At 50.0% G+C, this 7,533-nt stretch overlaps 1 pseudogene; it reads left to right on the top strand.

The window, feature by feature from the left end:
* The first annotated feature begins 3,724 nt into the window (after positions 1 to 3,724).
* On the top strand, positions 3,725 to 3,815 carry LOC144592513 (U2 spliceosomal RNA; annotated as a pseudogene).
* Positions 3,816 to 7,533: the final 3,718 nt, after the last annotated feature.

Genomic DNA, 7,533 nt, shown 5'->3' on the forward strand with positions numbered 1-7,533 from the left:
CCTAGTCTAAGAAAGTGAGTAGAAGTGTGTGTGTGTGTTCAAGGCCAGTAACTTGTTGACGGTCGAGGTTGCTACGTTTCCCAACAAAAGCTTTTTTTTTGGAAAAGTCAATATATTTTATCGCGCATTATTTCAGGAAAATGGGACCTTATGTCAGAGGGCAGTTGGTCACCATAAACTTAACTTGTGACATCTTCGATATCGACAGTCACGTTTGAGATGTTCAGACTTTGACAACATCCTCACGTGGATATCTATGAGGCTTTTGAGTAAAATGTACCCAACCTCACTCAACCTTCGGATTTGCTGTTATCGCACATAATGAGTTTTGATTTTGTCTGAAGAAGGGTCTTGAGCTGAAACGTCGTCGCCCATTCCTTCTCTCCAGAGATGCTGCCTGTCCAGGGGTCAGGGGTCACAGCTTAAGGATAAGGGGGAAGTCTTTTAGGACCGAGATGAGAAAACATTTCTTCACACAGAGAGTGGTGAGTCTGTGGAATTCTCTGCCACAGAAGGTAGTTGAGGCCAGTTCATTGGCTATATTTAAGAGCGAATTAGATGTGGCCCTTTTTGCTAAAGGGATCAGGGGGTATGGAGAGAAGGCAGGTACAGGTTACTGAGCTGGATGATCAGCCATGATCATATTGAATGGCGGTGCAGGCTCGAAGGGCCGAATGGCCTACTCCTGCACATATTTTCTATGTTTCTATGTCCCGCTGAGTTACTCCAGCATTTTGAATGTGCCTACTACGGCGTAAACAAGCTTCTGCATTTGCTTCCTACACATTTAAATGTTAGCCAAGAACCTTTTCAATGCGTGAAAGTATTTTAAAACTTGAAAATATATTTCAAACTATGAGGGAATAAAATGTAAATTTGCATTGGATCCAATCAAATTGTGTCAACGTTGCCCTCAAGGGTAACAGATAGGAGATATGGGTTAAACAGGCATGTGTTCCAAAGGGGTTGAAGTGAACTCAAAAGGTACAACAGAAAAGGATTTTTAAAATGCTGGAGTAACTCACCAGGTCTGAGGAACATGGATGTGTGATGTTTCAGGTCAGGACCCTTCTTCAGTACAACAGAATATTTAGGTCTACTTAAGCGGGCACATATGGCCTGGTTTAACATCACATTTTGAAGATAGCATCCCCAGCAGTACAGCCATGTCTCAATATTGCACCTACATTATGTCTCTTGAGTGTAGGAAAATAACTGCAGATGCTGGTATAAGGGGGGATCTTATAGAAACTTACAAAATTCTTAAGGGGTTGGACAGGCTAGATGCAGGAAGATTGTTCCCGATGTTGGGGAAGTCCAGAACAAGGGGTCACAGTTTAAGGATAAGGGGGAAGTCTTTTAGGACCGAGATGAGAACGTTTTTTTTCACACAGAGAGTGGTGAATCTGTGGAATTCTCTGCCACAAAAGGTAGTTGAGGCACGTTCATAGGCTATATTTAAGAGGGAGTTAGATGTGGCCCTTGTGGCTAAAGGGATCACGGGGTATGGAGAGAAGGCAGGTACAGGATACTGAGTTGGATGATCAGCCATGATCATATTGAATGGTGGTGCAGGCTCGAAGGGCCGAATGGCCTACTCCTGCACCTATTTTCTATGTTTCTAAATCGAAGGTATCACAAAATCGTCGAGACGAAACGCAGGCTCGGCAATCGTTTCGCTCAACACCTTCGCTCAGTCCACCTTAACCAACCTGATCTCCCTGTGGCTGAGCACTTCAACTCCCCCTCCCACTCCCAGTCTGACCTTTCTGTCATGGGCCTCCTCCAGTGCCATAGTGTGGCCCACCGGAAATTGGAGGAACAGTATCTCATATTTCGCTTGGGCAGCTTACAGCCCAGCGGTATGAACATTGTCTTCTCCAACTTTCTCCTCTGGCCCTCTCTTCCTCTTCCCCTCCCCCTTCCCAGTTATCCCACTGTCTTCCTGTCTCCACCTATATCCTTTCTTTGTCCCGCCCCCCTGATATCAGTCTGAAGAAGGGTCTCGACCCGAAATGTCACCCATTCCCTCTCTCCTAGATGCTGCCTGACCCGCTGAATTACTCCAGCATTTTGTGATACCTTGTATCTCTGGAGTATAACTTGGAGCAAGAATGCTACCAATTGAATTATGTCCCTATTTCACTCCTCTGTCTTTGTTATTTCTTGATAACTGATCTATATTGCTGTGGCATTTGATTTCCTTGTTCATTGTTCAACAAGTCGGTGTTGGGATTCCAAAGCAGATTGTGGCTAAAAAGAGAAGTAAGTTAAGGGAAGTTGGGGTCTGCTGGTAAATAAAATTAAAACCTGACCTTAACCTTAATAACGATACTTGATCTCACCAAACCATTGCCCTAAATAAAAATCTTAAGTATGCTACTGAGGCTCAACTTGGTTTGAGTAGCAAGTCTTTGCTGAAGATGTGGGCTTGGATTCGGAACAGGCCCTTTGGGAGGAGTCATAGAGTGATACAGTGTGGAAACAGGCCCTTCGGCCCAACTTGCCCACACCGGTCAACATGTTCCAGCTACACTAGTCCCATCTGCCTGCGTTTGTTCCATATCCCTCCAAACCAGCCCTATCCCAGCCTCAACTACCTCCGCTGGCAGCTTGTTCCATACACCCACCACCCTTTGTGTGAAAGGACAGGAACATTTGGAAAAAAAATAGAAGATAAACTGTGGAATCTCGGATGGAATCCTGATGGACGAGGATTCAATGTAACATCTCATCTGATAGACACTTTCCAACAAAACTGCAGTAGAGCAAAAAAATCTGGAAGAGGAATTCAGCAGGCCAGACAGCACCCATTAGAGGGAAATGGACAGATGATGTTTCAGATCAGGACCCTTATTAAGACCATATTAAAGTGCCAGTTTAAATTTTCAGCTTTAGTCAGTGCAATTTTATCCCTTAACCTATTGAACGAGGGAAGCAATTGCTACCATTGGCCATATGCCTCAAATTATACTGATGGATTAGGATTCAATCAAACATCTTGTCTGATAGACTCTTTCTAGCATAACTTTGTTAAAACAACTTAAAATGTCACTGTGGTCACAGCTTCCAAGGTGCTCACTCACATTTAGCTCTACTGCCTGAACTATTTCATAAATCCCAATTAGACGCAGGATTTCTAAGGAGTCAAAAACATATTGTGGAAATGCCATTTAACTATCTCATTTTGCTTCCTCCTTATCCCAATCAATTACATAAATAAAAATATCTCAGCATGATAACTATTTTATTCCAACTAATTTCTCCAATAAGACTCCTAGTTTCCTGCTCAAATTCAGCACCAAAATGTTGCCATCTGACAGACTTTGCTTTGAAAAGCTCATGGAAAAGTTAGTTGGCCACAGATATTTGGGAACGAGCATTCAGTAAAATTAGACACAAGAAACTACAGATGTTAGAATCTTGAGCAAAAAGCAAAGTGCTGGAGTAACTCAGTGGGTCAGGCAGCATCTGTAGGGACAGGTGAGGTTTCCGGTTGGGACTTTCTTCAGATTCATTGGAGTAGAGCAGAGAAAACTGGAGAAGAGGTGAGGGTGAAACAAAACCTGGCAAGTGATGAGTGGCTACTGATGAGGAGTTTTGCACCTTCACCACAGTCTCCTCGTCTTTCCTGTAATGTGACCAGAACTGCACACAATGCCACAAATGCAGCCTAACCAAAGTGCTAAAAGTTGCAACCTGACTTCCTGACTCATATCCTCAGATCGCTTCTCGGCCTTTTGGCTAAGATCAAGTGTAGTATCTGTTCTGGCACAATCTAATGTTCTTATAAGAACAGTATAAGAGCAGTATTTGCATTGGATCATCGACGAGGAGCGGAGGTCAGGAGCACGTGTCTGGTTTAGGGGTGGATCCATGCTGGTTGGGTAACCAACCTAACACCCTTATCCAGGTGGGATGGCAGCAGCAAGTGGAGCTGGAGGGCAGGGTATCCGGAATACCCTGCGAGTATTGGTGAAGGACCTCAAGGAGGGGAACCCTTTCTCAAGGGACCTCTTCACCAAGAAGGTGCTGCTGGAGGCCTGTGGATTCAAGGCCGTGGACATCTTCTGCCTCCAGGACTTCCCGGGTAACGGATATTTCGACGTTACCTTCCAGAACCCGGCGGGATGGCAGAAGTTGCTGCAGGACTTCCGGGAGAAGGGGGATGAAGCCCCGCTGTCGCTCCTGAAGGTGCAGCCGCTCTTCACCCTCCCCACCCAGAGGGAACGGATGATCACGGTGCACATGTTTAACCCACATGTGCCCGTCGTGGATGTCCTCACCTTCCTTGCGCGCTATGTCGAAGGGGCCGGGAACTGCGTGGACATAAAGGACTTGTTCGGGATCTGGACGAGCAAGAGGCAAGTGAAGGTGAAGCTGAGGGTGGACGGGAAGGGATTCATCATCCACCCTCCCTCGGTGTTCGCTATCGGAGGGAACCGGGGTTACATGACTTACGCGGGGCAGCCCAGGGTGTGCAGGAAATGCAACAAACCTGGGCACGTGGCGGCAGAATGCAGGACAGTCGTCTGCAGAAACTGCAAGTTAGAAGGCCACGAGACAAGGGAATGTAAAGAGAGTAAGAGCTGCAACCTGTGTGGGGAGGCAGGCCACCTTTACAGGGCCTGCCCTAAAAGAGCTAGCACTTATGCACAGGCGATAAGAGGGGCCGCTGCCAGCACCCCCAGGGTGGACGAGACGCCTCCTACCACGGAAAAAGCCCAAAAAGGAAAGGAGAGCAGGGGCGATGACAACGCGACCACCAGGAGCCCCCAACCGCAGGACAGAGCCCCCCAGCCCCCTGCCCACGAGGGTGAGTCGATGGAAGAGGGGGAGCAGGAAGAAGAGGAATGGCAGTTGGTAAAATCGAGGAAAACATTGAAGGCTGTGCGCACGGAGAAAAAGGCGGAGGGGACAAGCAAGTCCCAAAAAAGAGTCCTCTCCCAGGACGAGGCCAGCAGCCTCTCCGCATCGGAGGATGAGACGACCAGGAAGAGCCGACAACGGAGGCAGAGGCAGAGGAAGAAAACGGGGGAGGAGGAAGGTAAGAGAAAGAACGTGTCTGTTGCCCCCCAGCCCCAGGAGACTGGGAGCAGTGCCAATGGGCCCCAGCCCCAGGAGACCGTGAGCGGCACAACGGCCAATGGGCCCCTTCTCCGGGAGACCGTGAGCGGCACAACGGCCAATGGGCCCCTGCTCCGGGAGACCGGGAGCGGCACAATGGCCAATGGGCCCCAGCTCCGGGAGACCGGGAGCAGTGCAGTGGCCAATGGGCCCCAGCTCCGGGAAACTGGGAGCAACGCAGTGGCCACGCCAGAAAATACACCCTGTGCTGAGGAAGCCACCAACCTGTACCACTACCTGTGCGACACAAATGTGCAGGAACTCAGCCAGATGATTGGCATGCGGGAGGATCGCCTGGGTCACTAAAGGACAATGGAGCTGAAACTGGCATCCTTAAACGTGCGCAGTGTGAAGAGCACTGCGCGATGTGTATCCGCCTTGCAGTACCTGGCCAAGGTAAAGGCGGATGTGACTTTTTTACAGGAGTGCGGGCTGCCACACCTTCGCTGCTATCGGAGGTGGTCGCGATGGTGGCCCCACGGACTGTCGGTATGGTCGGGGGGCAATGATTGTCGTGCGTCCGGTCTGGGGATCTTGCTGCGGGGAGGGGGCTTCACCATCACTGAGGTAAGGGAGGTGGTGGGGGGGCGTCTCTTGGTGGTGGATGTAATGTACCGTGGTTCTCCGCTCCGGCTGATTAATGTGTATGCCTCATCCAGGTGGAGCGAGCGGGTGGCCGTCCTCCAGCAGCTCCCACCGCTGCTGGCCACGTCTAGACCGCTCGTTCTGGCCGGTGACTTCAACTGCATCATCGATGCGGCTGGACGATCCGGTAGTGCCAACCACAGACTGGACGGCACCTCCAAACTCCTGGTGGAAACGGTCAAAGATGCAAAGCTGCGCGACGCCTTCAGTGACCCTGCAGGCGGAGTCCAGCCACGGTTCACCTGGTCAGGACCGAACGGTTCAGCCCAGTCCCGGATAGACTTCCTCTTCACATCGAGGGCCGTCACGGTCAGACACACCGACCTCGCGCCGGTGTTCTTCTCTGACCACTGCCTCCTTCAGGCCACCTGTCACCTACAGGAGGACCGGAAGGCGGGCAGAGGGACGTGGAAGCTAAACGTGGAGCTGTTGACCCCGGAGAACGTTAAGGAGCTAAAGAGGGACTACGCATGTTGGAGAACTGTGAGGCCCCTCTTTGACTCCCCGACACTCTGGTGGGAGGCAACAAAGGAGAACATCAAGAAGTTCTTCGTCTCCAAAGGTGTTCAGAGAGCAAGACAGGTTAAGAGGGAACTGTGTCAACTCCAGACAGATTTGCAGCAGCTACTCCTTCTGCAGAGGAGAGGGGTGGATGTGAGGGAGGAACTGAGAGAGTTGAAGGGCTGGCAAGCTCGGCTCTTTACCTCTGAATCCTCCAAGATCATCTTCCGGTCCAGGGTCCGCCATGTTGAGCAGGATGAGACGTGCTCACGTTACTTCTTCCATAAGGTTCACAGGGGGAGCTCTGTGATCAAAAGCCTTAGGGAGGAGGACGGCTCGGTAACATCCTCGCAGTCAGACATGCTCAAGATCTGCAGATCCTTTTATAAGGATCTGTACGATGTAAAGACCACAGACAGCACCGCCTCCCAGAACTTCCTGTCCTCCATCACGGAAGTCTTGGACGACAGCAAGCGGGAGAGTCTGGACCAACCACTGACCCTGGAGGAGCTGACGGGCTCCATCCGTTCCTTTAATAATAATAATAATAATCCATTTATTTTATATAGCGCCTTATCACATGCTCAAAGCGCTTTACAAAAACAATTAACATAGAAACAGACAAACTATCCTGACGGAAAAGCGGCGAATACTCAACGCCAGCGTCCTCTCACGTCAGGGTCGGGCAGTAGACATTAAAAAGCACAAGACACACAGATATAATTTTTTACACAAAACAAAACCTTTGACTCGAGTAAAACTCCCGGAGGCGATGGCTTACCGGCAGAGTTGTACTCGGCTCTGTGGGACTGGGTGGGCCCGGACCTGCTGGAAGTGTACAACGATATACTTCTAGCCGGCAGCATGTCAGACTCTATGAGGAAGGGCAACATCACCCTGATCTACAAGCAGAAGGGGGAGATGAATGACTTAAGGAATTGGAGACCCATCACATTGTTGAATGTAGACTACAAGATCCTGTCTAAGACCATCGCCAACCGGGTCAAGTCTGCTCTGGGACAGGGGATCCACCCGGACCAAACCTGTGCTGTACCTGGCAGGAAAATCTCAGACAGCCTGGTGCTGCTGAGAGATACCATTGCCTACGTGCAGGACAGACGGGTGGATGCCTGCCTGGTCAGCTTGGACCAGGAGAAGGACTTCGACAGGATATCGCACACGTACATGAGGGACGTGCTCTCCAAAATGGGCTTTGGGGAGGGAATCAGGAAGTGGATACAACTGCTCTACTCCGATATC

This window comes from Rhinoraja longicauda, chromosome 3 (genome assembly GCF_053455715.1).
Source record: "Rhinoraja longicauda isolate Sanriku21f chromosome 3, sRhiLon1.1, whole genome shotgun sequence".
NCBI lineage: Eukaryota > Metazoa > Chordata > Chondrichthyes > Rajiformes > Arhynchobatidae > Rhinoraja > Rhinoraja longicauda.